Here is a 13,622-nt window from a genome sequence, read left to right on the forward strand (position 1 = left end):
CCAGATGAGGCCTCACCAATGTCGAATAGAAGGGAACGATCACGTCCCTTGATCGGCTCGCTATGCCCCTACTTATACATCCCAAAATGCCATTGGCCTTCTTGGCAACAAGCGCACACTGCTGACTCATATCCAGCTTCTCGTCCACTGTCACCCCTAGGTCCTTTTCCGCAGAACTGCTGCCTAGCCATTCGGTCCCTAGTCTGTAGCTGTGCATTGGGTTCTTCCGTCCTAAGTGCAGGACCCTGCACTTATCCTTATTGAACCTCATCAGATTTCTTTTGGCCCAATCCTCCAATTTGTCTAGGTCCTTCTGTTTTGAGGTCCTATCCCTCCCCTCCAGCGTATCTACCACTCCTCCCAGTTTAGTATCATCCGCAATATACTTCAGCCTATTAAGGCCTAAAATAAACATGCCCAAAAGGAGAAATTTGCATGTGATATTTTAAACACCAGGTTTTAAAGAAGCTGGTATCTGAACCAATAACATCTGGGAACCACTGATTGTAGTCAAAACATTTTAAATATACCAGACTGTGTTGTAGAAACACAAAGCTGGTAATGACTGCTTACTGTAATAATGCATACTCTAGATTCAATCTAAAATATAAATACCTCGCTACCTTCGCTCTGGTCATGGCTTATGTCCCACTCTGATGATAGGTGCAATGTGGCCAAGCCACAGTTGCCATGGGAACCACCATCCTGCCTTTTCTGCATTTAAACATCTTACCCTTTGGGTGCGCTTATCCCCTGGCAATGAACATGGTGTAACCACCTCGGTCGAGGCGCTGGCGAGAGGAGATAGAACATGGCTGTACCTGCATTTGTGTTTGGTTTGCACGGAAAGGCCTTTGAGAGCCAAGACTGGTTTGGAGGGACTTGTTCTCAGCCTAGAGAAGAGAGACGGCCTGTGGGAGCTATGCCACTTGGTACAGGCTGCTCATGGACAACAGCTTAAACTGGAGGGCTCCGGAGATGCATCAGGTGTTTGCTATAAGAGCTGTGCCTGGTTTAACAGCTACTGAGAAAGGTTAGGGGCTGGAGGACAGGGACCAGATGTCAATGATGAGCGCGGGGAAGAATTACAGGAGCTACTAGCAGGGATGCAGAATTAGTTATTCTGGTTATTGCTTATTTATTATTTTAGTCTGGGGCTTTCCCGGAGGGGTAGACAGGTTGGATGCAAGTGGCACTGTTCCAGGGGTTCTCAGGACACATTTTTGGGTGGCTTCAGAGTGCGGCCACCAACTCTCGCTGGTGGCTCCTCTCACACTTTTCCCTAAAATACTTAATTAGCTTTAGGACAAACAAATAAATAGGCACAGACACATGTCCAAGTCATTGCCATTTATTTATTGCTAGCTAGTAAGTCTGTTGTGACAAGTGATATTAACATACAAGTATCACTTGTCACAGCAGACTTACTCAGCCCTGGCAAGCCTGGGGACAAATTAAGCCCCTGATGGGGGGTTGGGGGAGGCAGCAGGGGCCAGGGACAATGGGGATGGGTGGGTGGGGGGCCAGGGAAGCAACGGGAGCTGAAGCCTGAAGCCCTATCGCCAGGGGACGGGGCCTGGGGATGGAGCCCAAAGCCATGTGGCTGGAGCCTGGGACCTGCTGCCACACAGCCATAGTCTGGGGGTGGAGCCTGAAGCCCCAGAGCCAGAGCCTGCCACCCTGCCACCCCAGGGCTGAAGCCCAAATCCTGGGCCCCACTGCCCCAGGGGAGGTGGGGAAATCACGGGCTGCCTGCTCCTCCAGCGTTGTGCTTCCAGGGGGGGCAGGGCCCACCCCCTGCTGGTGGCCCCAGCAACCAACACCAAGGCGGTGAATCCAGGAGCAACAGGGAGAGGAGGGGCCGCTACGTTGCCCCCTCAATCACAGTTCAGGAGGCTGAAAAGCCCCTGGTGGCCACATGTGGCTGCCTTTGAGAAATACTGCACTATGCCCAAATAAATCTGTTAGTCTTTAAGGTGCCACCGGACTCCTCGTTGTTTTTGTGGATACAGACTGACATAGCTACCCCCTGATACTGCACTATTCAGTCTATTACACTGGTCCTGTCAGACTCACTTCACTTTTGCTTGTGATTCTAAGTAGCTTTTTGCACATAGCTTTGTTGACACAAAGCAAATCACACCTACTATGGGTGAACCCAAGTGAGGGTAGCTAGTGGCCGATACCAGTAGAAATTGGGTGCCCAAACTGTGTCCCGATCCCAGAACTGGCAGGCATAGCTGAAAAGACACACCAATATCAACATGGAACCAATGGTGGGGAGAGCACCATGTTGCAGAATGGACTTGCAGCTGAGATTTCACAGTGTTATCCTGGTGATTGTTAATGGCTGCCATCCAGTGACTCTTGGATCCAAAGACAATCGCAGACCTGGTGAAACCCCCTTTGTCAAGTTAAATGGATGGCACGCTCCCTTTATGTAGTGAGATGACTGGAACAGTAGAAGCCACTGCCCAAGGCAATGGGCCACATGGCAAGGCTGAGCAAAAATTGACTCAGGTATATTAACAGGGGCTTCCCTTTGACTGGTTGGACAATACAGGGGCTAGGATACTGGTTGCAGCTGTGTGTATCCGTGTATGGGTATGTCTTCACTACCTGCCGGATGGGCGGGCGGCGATCGATCCAGCGGGGATCGATTTATCGCATCTAGTCTAGATGCGATAAATGGACCCCCCAAGCGCTGTCCCGCCAACTCCTGTATTCCTGCGCCGCGAGAGGTGCAGGTGGAGTTGACGGGGGAGTGGCAGCAGTCAGTCAGCTCACCACAGTGAAGCCACCACGGTAAGTCGATCTAAGTATGTCGACTTCAGCTCCGTTATTCACGTAGTTGAAGTTGCGTAACTTCAGAAGTTGCGTGACAAAAAGCTGGCAGATAGGAAGAGAAGCAGAGGCGAGTGTGGTCCTGAGTGGAAGCCCAGGGATGGAGTTTCTGGGACGCCGAACTCTTTGGAGTCATAGCATTTAAGACCAGAAGGGACCCCCAGACCAGCCATTGTATTTGTCTCTGTGCCCGTACGAAAAGTGAGGCAGCTCAGGAGAATGAGAAATATTCAGCCCACCCCTTCTTCCCCTCCCTAAACTTGACATGTAGCTTGTGTTTTGTGCTTTGTTCTACAAAGCCCTGTGGCCACAGGCAAAGGGTGAAATGGCAGGAATGGTATTGCCAGCAGCCAGAGCCTCAGACAGGCATTCAGGAAGTCGTATTTTGATCATTATTTGCATGGTGAAGTTCTAAGTTAAGGTCATGGCTCCCTTGCCACCCTCTCCCCCACCAACCTTGAGTCTGCCCTCTTTGTCTGGTGCCCCATCCCCTCCCCGGCAGAGATTAGGGGACTGTATCCTTCCCTAGTATGGAGAAGACTGTTTGGAAAGTGCACAAGGGAAGCCCTTAGGTCTTGACTTTACTGAGATAAAGGCAGAGTTGAGCGACCATGAGCTAGTGACGCCCAAACTATACTCAGCCACATGGCCCTTGCTAAACCAGCCCTCAAGGACTTCCCAGATGTTAACACCTTTTCACCCTCACTTCAAGGAGTCCCTCTGGGACTCCTTGGTTAGCTCTGACTGAGCCTTGTGGTGCACTGTGATGCATGCCAGCCTGCTGCTCAAACTCCGAGCAATAGCACCCAGCCCGGGGTGAATGCCAGAGCAGACATGGGGTTCTTCTGGGCAAAGGCGTTAGAAAGGGGAGAAACTCTTTTATATTCCCCTTTTTTCCAGTCATAGCTGGAGGAATGTCAGCAGGTGGAGGGGTCAGTGGCAGCCATAAGCATGTTTTCTAAAACTCAGACTTTCTGTGATTTTAGAGCCAAGAGGGGCCATTCTGATCATCTCCCTGGCCTTCCTGCATGGTCAGACCAGCAAATGGGGATCCTGATCCCGCTAGCTGCAGCCACACCCTCCTCAGACAGGACAGAGTGAGCTGGGACCACTTATTGCAGCTAATCCACACCTCAGCCCATCTACACCTGGCCTAGGGAGAGTCACTGAGAGCACAAGAGGAGGAATGATGGACTCTGAGGAGCACACCTATGAGCTGAGGACAATACGGGGAGTGTTGGGGAGTTCCCGTCTCTGTACTCCACTTCAGGGGCTCTGTACAACCCTCTGCCCCACAGGAGTATCACAGGGGTGTGAAGTGGCCCCTTTCGCTCAGTGAGACGGTCTCAGATGAGTCAGAACTCCCCCAGGGAGCTGAAGACAGCCTGGCACAAGTGCTTGAGATATATATAATGTTCCCCTCGTCTCAGTGGGTGTTCTCCTCTCTACCTCAGCCTCTACTGTGGAATACTAATTTGCAAGACAAGCTTCCTCTGCATGTGGATTTTAGAGCTATCTGAAGAACACAATCAGCCCCTTACTGAGGGAAGGATTTGCCCCACAAAGTACATCCTTTTCCTCTGTTGTGTCTTGCCACTATTCAAGATAATCTCACAGTGCATGTGCCACTGAGAGTCTTTTGAAAGTTGGAAGCAGCTCATTGTGGGGGGGGCTGTCTGTTGGAAACCCCTTGATCAAATGCCCCTGCATTTGTGCAACAAATCCCAGAGCTGCCATTGGATCACAGCACCTTTTAAGGCGATGAGGAATTCAGGGCACTTTGAAACCCATAAGCAGCTTACCTGGGGGAGTGGAGGGCCCCTGTATTTCAGGACCCTCGAACAAGTAACCCCAAATTTGCATCACGAATACTACCCAAATCCCAGTTGTGCACCAGGGCACACCTCTCCATCACTCAGCTGCCAGCCCCACCCTCCCACTTGTCACCCTAGCCTCCGGCAAGCTTGGCGGGGCTATGAGCAGGCGGGCAGGAGGTGGCTGTGAGGAGTGCGTGTACCAGCTGGGGGAAGGAAGGGACAGAAGATGGAGATGAAGAGTCCTTACCCCAAATCTGGGCCTAGGGTCTGGGGAAGGGTCTCCACACATCCATGTGCAGCACATGAGGCTAAGCCGTGTGAAGTGGACCTTTCATCCCAATGTCAGGTTCTCGGTTCAATGAGAACACCCCAGTGGAGATGAATGGATTGCTGTGCTGGTCTGTCTGGTGCCGTTTGCACAGCAGCAGCTAGTACCTCCCAGCTCATTCAGCCCACTTCACCATCCAGGCTTCACATCTCTGACACAGCACTGTTCACCACCTGTCCCCCGGCAGATGATGTGAGGGGTGTAAGTTGTGGGGTGCTAGGCTCAAAACATGCCACTCACATTTCCAAAAGGAGCCCCACTGTGGTTCTAGCCAGCAGGCATGGGCAGGATGTATGCAGCAAACAGCTCTCCAAGGACAGGATTTTAATTCATGGGCCTTTACTTCAAAGGAATGTATAAATATTGCCGTTTCTTTCTGCATAATACCTCTGAGGTTATCCACTCACACAGCTACCCCTCTCATCACCTCATGTCTCAGTTAGTGCCACATCCTTCTCTCTGCCCTTGACAAATGCAATCTTTCCCCATTCATATATATACAGAAGGCCGCTGCAAACATCATTTCCCTGTCCTGGTGTTGTGACTATGTCACGCCTCTCTTTGCATTCTTTCACTGATTCCCTCTTTTCTATCTTACCAAACATTAGGAGCTCTCCTTTGCCTACAAACACCTTGACAACCTCAGGGCTGTTGGTGCGCTGAGCTGACCATTATTGTCTCATTGTTTCCTTGTGTTCCTCTGTTGATCAGTGTGTATCCATCTGTTATCTCTTATCTTACACTTAGGCTGTAAGTCACCTCCTTTTGTTCCGTGTTTGTACAGCGCCTAGCATGACCGGTGTGGTCAGATGTTGATAGATGGTTGGCTGCGTGTGTGTAACGGCCCCAGCCCTGCACAGATAGCTGGCACCGCAGACCTTGAGCGAAACACTCAAGATCCGTTAAGGTATGAAGGCACCCAGCCAGGTATATTGTCGACAAAGCATGGTACTAGTATCCCGCAGACTCTACCAGACCACTAATACATGTGTCAGGGTTCCTTCCCCACTCTGAATTCTGGGGTACAGATGTGGGGACCCGCATGCAAGACCCCCTAAGCTTATTTTTACCAGCTTAGGTTAAAAACTTTCCCAAGGCACAAACTCCACCTTGTCCTTGAACAGTATGCTGCCACCACCAAGTGATTTAGACAAAGAATCAGGGAAAGAATCACTCAATGCTTTTTTTGCCTCTGTCTTCATGAACAAGGTCAGCTCCCAGACTACTGCACTGGGCAGCACAGCATGGGGAGGAGGTGACCAGCCCTCTTTGTGGAGAAAGAAGTGGTTCAGGACTATTTAGAAAAGCTTGATGAGCACAAGTCCATGGGGCCGGATGCACTGCATCCGAGAGTGTTAAAGGAGTTGGTGGATGTGATTGCAGAGTCATTGGCCATTATCTTTGAAAACTCATGGCGATCGGGGGAAGTCCCGGACGACTGGAAAAAGGCTAATGTAGTGCCCATCTTTAAAAAAGGGAAGAAGAAGGATCCTGGGAACTATAGGCCAGTCAGCCTCCCCTCAGTCCCTGGAAAAATCATGGAGCAGGTCCTCAAGGAATCAATTTTGAAGCACTTGGAGGAGAGGAAGGTGATCAGGAACAGTCAGCATGGATTCACCAAGGGCAAGTCATGCCTGACTAATCTAATTGCCTTCTATGAGGAGATAACTGGCTCTGTGGATGAGGGGAAAGCAGTGGACGTGTTGTTCCTTGACTTTAGCAAAGCTTTTGACACGGTCTCCCACAGTATTCTTGCCAGCAAGCTAAAGAAGTATGGGCCAGATGAATGGACTATAAGGTGGATAGAAAGCTGGCTAGATTGTCGGGCTCAACGGGTAGTGATCAATGGCTCCATGTCTAGTTGGCAGCCGGTATCAAGTGGAATGCCCCAAGGGTCGGTCCTCGGGCCGGTTTTGTTCAATATCTTCATAAGTGATCTGGAGGATGGTGTGGATTGCACCCTCAGCAAGTTTGCAGATGACACTAAACTGGGAGGAGTGGTAGATACGCTGGAGGGTAGGGATAGGATACAGAAGGACCTAGACAAATTGGAGGATTGGGCCAAAAGAAATCTGATGAGGTTCAACAAGGACAAATGCAGAGTCCTGCACTTAGGACGGAAGAACCCCATGCACCGCTACAGATTAGGGACCGAATGGCTCGGCATCAGTTCTGCAGAAAAGGACCTAGGGTTTAAAGAGGATGAGAAGCTGGATATGAGTCAACAGTATACCCTTGTTGCCAAGAAGGCCAATGGCATTTTGGGCTGTATAAGTAGGGGCATTGACAGCAGATCGAGGGACGTGATCGTTCCCCTCTATTCAACATTGGTGAGGCCTCATCTGGAGTACTGTGTCCAGTTTTGGGCCCCACACTACAAGAAGGATGTGGAAAAATTGGAAAATGTCCAGCGGAGGGCAACAAAAGTGATTAGGGGACTGTATCACATGACTTATGAGGAGAGGCTGAGGGAACTGGGATTGTTTAGTCTGCGGAAGAGAAGAATGAGGGGGGATTTGATAGCTGCTTTCAACTACCTGAAAGGGGGTTCCAAAGAGGATGGCTCTAGACTGTTCTCAGTGGTAGCTGATCACAGAACAAGGAGTAATGGTCTCAAGTTGCAGTGGGGGAGGTTTAGGTTGGATATTATGAAAAACTTTTTCACTAGGAGGGTGGTGAAACACTGGAATGCATTACCTAGGGAGGTGGTGGAATCTCCTTCCTTAGATATTTTTAAGGTCAGGCTTGACAAAGCCCTGGATGGGATGATTTAGTTGGGGATTGGTCCTGCTTTGAGCGGGGGGTTGGACTAGATGACCTCCTGAGGTCCCTTCCAACCCTGATATTCTATGATTCTATGAAAGGACCACTTGGAGTCCTATTCCACCAAAATATTCCCCGAAGCCATACACCCCCTTTCCTGGGGAGGCTTGAGAATAATATCCTAAACAACTGGTTACAAAGTGAACACAGACTCAAATCCCTGGATCTTTGAACACAGAAAAACATCAATCAGTTCTTAAAAGAAGAATTTTATTTAAAAAAATAGAAAAGATAAAAATCCCCTCTGTAAAATCAGGTTGGAAGATAACTTTACAGGGTAACAAAAGATGCACAAAACACAGAGGAAACCCCTCTAGCCTTAGTTTCAATGTTACAACAAAACAGGGATAAACCTCCCCCCAGCAAAGGGAAAATTCACAAGTTGAGAAAACAAAGATAAACTAATATGCCTTACCTGGCTTGTACTTACAATTTCTGTAATATGAGAGACTGGTTCAGAATGGTTTGGAGGACATGGATTGATGTCCGGTCCCTCTTAGTCCCAAGAGCAAACAAACACAGAAACAGGGAACCCAAAACAAAGCCTCTCTCCCCTCCCCCTCCCCCAGATTTGAAAGTATCTTTTGTCCCCATTGGTTCCTTTGGTCAGGTGCCAACCAGGTTATTTGAGCTTCTTAACCCCTTACAGGTAAGGAGGAATTTTAGGCTACCCCTATGGTTATGACAACATGTATGCCCGTAACAATGGACCAGCTTAGTGAACGGCGTGACTTTCCGTTCCTCCCTAGGCAGACAAAGACATGCCCTTTGAGATACATCTTTATACCCCAATACAAACAAGTTAGTACTGCCCCTCTGACATAGTTAGGTACGGGCCCCCTGACGTGGCTAGTTATCACCCATCACCTTGTACATGTTGATTCGATCAAAACATCTCTATTACATACTGTCATCCTAACTTCATCTTTTAGGAGAGGTCATTGTGTTCCTGTTATACTTGGAGAATGTTTTTGTACCATCCTTGATATCAGGATGTTCTGGTACCACTTGATATCGGGATGTGTTTGTGTGACTACTCTGTGCCTAGCACTTCGTAGGAATGTATCTTTCTGCAATATTAGCCCTGTTCTTGCCAGATTCTGTGAGCAGGTCCTGCCTTATACCAGGCCTCTGATACAAGGGCTTATGTCTCAGGCTCTCTTTCTACTACAACAGGGTCCCAGTACATGACTGTTACGGTGTTATGGTAATACAAATTAATAATAAACATTCATGACTCTGATGTGAGGTGTGCTTGTTGTCCAACAAAGAGTAGTAGCCCTGCAACGTATGCATGCGTCACTCTGTAGCTCATCATCCAGACTTGAGCCACTCTCACCAAAAATATCTTGAACTCCTGCTTTCCCAGCGGGGAAGCAGATGCAAAATGCGAGCCAGATTGGAACTTGAGCATATGACATTAGTTTGGGGTGGATCAGTGCAATAGTTTGAGCCCACTGTGTGCTCAATAATGTTATCAGAACCAGAAATGTCTGACGTCATGTGATTTTTTTTATGGGCACTGTATCTCAGGTACTCCTTATCAAATGGCCACGTATTGGTTCCACTATAATCGTAGCTCACGGATAGAGTCATAATGGATGAGCAGAGAGAAACAAAGAACTGCTTTAGTAGTGCAAGGACTTGCATGCTACAATATAAATATTCTAACCCTTGATTAAATGCCGTTAGCATATGAGGGCCACCTCAGTCACCCATGCAGAGATCGATCAGCCCAATTTTTAGAAAAGATGCTCAGCTGAAGACGGAGGCCTAAATTTTGCCATTCAAGGTGCATTATCCCAACTCAGCTGAGATAAACCCTCATGTGAGCTATGCACTGTAAGTGTACCTCACCTGCAGCCTAACGGCACCTCAGAAAGACCTGAGGGAGTTCATACCTGTCCGCATGAGCGGGGAAGGAAATGGCTTTCTTGTCCTGTGGAAAGTGTGGGGTTTTCCAAGGTTTTCTTGTTCTTTAGACAAGACCTTTCAAAGACTTTCATGAAAAACCTACTGCGAAAGACCTATCCCAGAATAGCCAGTGGCCTCTCCTTGGGTGGTGCACCTCCGCATTGCTACAGTGCGGTACACATGGCAGAGACTCCACCTCCCAATGGGAGGTAGGTGCCTAAATCCCTTGGAGGACCTGGCCTCAGTGACTGTAACAACAGGTCATATCCTGAGACATGCTGGCACCAGCAGTTCCCCTTGACTTCCTGGGGAACTGCAGTTGCTCAGCACTCTCAGGTGTGTCGAAAGCAATGAGAAATCCTCACCAATTATGGCCGCATGCCCTCGTATAAAATACACTCAACTAGAAGTTATGGGCTAGCTGCAGGAATCACTGGGTGGGGTTTTCTGGCCTGAGTTATCAGGAAGTCAGGCTGGATGATCATAATGATCCCTTCTGGCTTTAAACTCTCTGACAACGTAGATGGCAGGCACTGTATAAAGCAGAGCCACACGATCATTGTTGCAACTAATAATAAATCAATATATGCCACTAGAGGCATTCCTTTAATTGGTAGGCAGATAGGATGTCATGCCAGATATTTCTATCCAGATATTTCTATCCAGTCCCAGATATTTCTATCCAGATTACTCTAGAGAGAGGTCCATAAAGGAGAATTTTGTCCCAGTGGGGAAAAAAAAGAAGTGACTTGACCCTGCCTTTTCCTTGGGTGAGCTGTTCATTCTTATAAACATAAGAGAGGGCCAAAGCCGCGTGCGTTTGTCACTATGGAGGAGAGGTAAATGGAATAGAAGAGCAACCTGCAGATAATTTTGCCTAAGGGACCAAGAGGATATGAGAGGTTACTTACCTTTTTTTTTTTGACTCACCGTGGGCTAATTAAGAAATCAGCGTAATACTGTGAACTATTGAATGGTTAATGGAAGGGCAGCTAATGGTTATGATTTGTAATGTTAATCAATTAAGGAATTAATCTTTCATGAATTTAATTGGGAATGGTGCCTGAATCAGTGCATGGTAGGATGATTTCTGGAATATGAGTTATGGTTGTTTCTTTGTGACTCACATGTAGTTAATGGAGAGAAAGTACAATATTGCAGAGCTAATGCAGAATGGAACAGAGATGTAATGATCGCAGCTAGGAATGTTAATTGATTCATTCATTGAGAAGGTGCATGTGTTTGAATGGTATGTGATGTGATGTTTCCATAGCTGTATTTGGTTTTGTTAATATAGGGCTAAATCCTGTCAGATTCTGCTCTCAGTTACTGTGGTGTAAATCCTGAGAAAATCCATTAACTTGGTGGCACTACTCAAAGATCGACACTGTTATAAACGAGAGCAGAATCCAGCCGTAAATAAACACTGCAAGATTCGGGCCACAATCCTTTGCAACTGTGGCTGTCTATAAAGACTGTGTATTGACTATAGGAGTTTCCTTTCATATCTTGCCATTTCCATTCTGCTGGGGTTGGTCTGGGCAGAGTTGCGGGACAGAATCTCACCAGACATACATGGAATGCTGTTGAGAGGGCTGCAGGGTATTTTCCCTGATCATATTTTCCTGGGCTTTTAGAAGCTCTGTCCTTATTAAAGCATATTGGATCATCTTCTTTCTGAAATCCCTGGGAGATGTTCAGTATGATACACTTCCCCAGGATAATTGTGTGTGTGACTGGATTATGCCGATCAATACAGGCCAAATCTTGCTGTGATTTATGCCAGTGGCTCTCAACCTTTCCAGACTACCGTACCCCTTTCAGGAATCTGGTTTCTCTTGTGTACCCCCAAGTTTCACCTCGCTTAAAAACTACTTGCTGACAAAATCAGTCATAAAAATACAGACGTGTCACAGCACACTGTTACTGACAAATTGCTGACTTTCTCATTTTTACCATATAATTACAAAATAAATCAATTGGAATATAAATATTGTACTTACATTTCAGTGTGATACTTGAGCCTTTGTTTTTCACTTGTGCACGTTGTCCAAAGCTCTGCCTCGTTACCTGGGGCTGAAGAATGTAACTTAGCTTCATCGGGGGGCCCTCTCTCCCCAAAAGATGACAGCCACAAACAAAAATTAGCATGGGGAAAGAATTTTTAGTTTGTGTAATGACTCATCCACTCCCAGTCTTTATTCAAGCCTAATTTAATGGTGTCCAGTTTGCAGATTAATTCCAGTTCTGCTATTTCTCGTTGGAGTCACGTGCCAGCAATGCCCCTCTGCCAAACCGGACAGTCTCTACACAAAAGAATAAATGGACACAAATCAGATGTCAAGAATTATAACATTCAAAAACCAGTCAGAGAACACTTCAACCTCCCTGGTCACTCAATTACAGACCTAAAAGTTGCAATTATTCAACAAAAAAACTTCAAAAACAGACACCAACTAGAAACAGCAGAACTGGAATTGATCTGCAAACTGGTTAGCATTACACGAACTAAAAACTATTTCCCCATGCTAATTTCCCCCCTACTGTTACTCACATCTTCTTGTCAACTGTTTGAAATGGGCCATCCTGATTATCACCACAAAAGTTTTTTTTTCTCCTGCTGATAATAGCCCACCTTAGTCGATTGGTCTCGTTAAGAGTTGGTATGGCAACCCCCATATTTTCATGTTCTCTGTATCTTCCTACTCTTTATATCTTCCTACTGTATTTTCCACTGCATGTATCTGATGAAGTGGACTTTAGCCCATGAAAGATAATGCTCAAATAAACTAACACGGCTACCACTCTGAAACCTAACAGAAATTATTGGCTATTAAACGGCATCAGGGCTACAATTATACATTGAACTCAAAGACCTTATGAAGCTTCCTGAGAAAAGGATCTGTTCGAAGTCAGAAAGGTAAGAGTCACAATACATTTAATATTCTTGCCTAACTCAACAATTTGATCCACAGATGTTGACCCAACTGCGTATTTAGTGGATTGGTGCTTATACCTGTAAGCTTTTTACATTTTTTAGCTTCAGCACCTATGTCACATCCTCTAAAGCAACCCAACATTTATAACGGAAAATAATTCTGTATTGGCCCCTAGTTTTGCACCATCTTCCATTAATAGTCTGAATCATAACCTTCTGTTTAACCTTTTAAAATTGTAAATACAGTAGCACGACAAGATTCTAACCATTTTAATCTAGGCCAAATTACAGGCCAGGCGGTCTCTCTTTAACTTTGTTATAAATTGGGCCCTAAACAAATTATATTTTGTCATCTGAAATCAATTGCAGTAGCTCTGGTTTTCCTTTTAGTCAGATGAAGGGCAGATGGCACTGGTTAGATCACTGATCTCATCTGTTTACACCAAACAGCTGTATCATTTGTTTGATAAATAGGGCGTTAATTTTAAACTTCAGCTCTGAATCACAGCTTTCTGTGGCCTTCTGGGAGATTTCACAAGAAAAAGCCACCAGAGGACAAAACAGGAACAGTACATTACTGCTCAGCCTTTGAAATAAAACAGGGTGAATTCAAAGCTTCCTTCTCTCCTGGCTACCATCTTTAGTACGATGTCCCTAGGCACACTCTGGGGCAAGCCTTCAGAGACAGCTCATTATAATCAGAGCAAGCAAGCCCAGGAAAGTGCATGTTTCTCCACCACAAAGCTTGATGAACAAGAATTTCAGGCAGTGGCAGGGTCTGGGCTCCCACAGTGCTGAGCTGTCCTGGTCCAATTTGTCCTCTCATGCCATGTATGTACTGTGCCAGCAGCTGTTAGCCAGTCTTGTGACCGACTTGCCCTGGGTTATGTTAAACAGCAATGGATAACTGAAGGGCAAGTTTCTCTCCCAGACCCTTCCCTTTAAGGAGGCATGCTGT

General features: G+C 46.8%; 1 long non-coding RNA gene across 1 annotated transcript in view; it reads right to left on the minus strand.

Annotated features, from left to right (window-relative positions):
- LOC311519989 overlaps positions 1–11,835 on the minus strand; it is a 39,752-nt gene extending 27,917 nt beyond the window's left edge. Inside the window, exon 1 of the long non-coding RNA XR_014711438.1 lies at positions 11,730–11,835. This is a non-coding gene — a long non-coding RNA (uncharacterized lncRNA). The remainder of the gene's footprint in view (positions 1–11,729) is intronic.
- Positions 11,836–13,622: the final 1,787 nt, after the last annotated feature.

The sequence above is a fragment of the Lepidochelys olivacea genome (genome assembly GCF_965140295.1).
Source record: "Lepidochelys olivacea isolate rLepOli2 genome assembly, chromosome: 4".
Classification (NCBI taxonomy): Eukaryota; Metazoa; Chordata; order Testudines; family Cheloniidae; genus Lepidochelys; species Lepidochelys olivacea.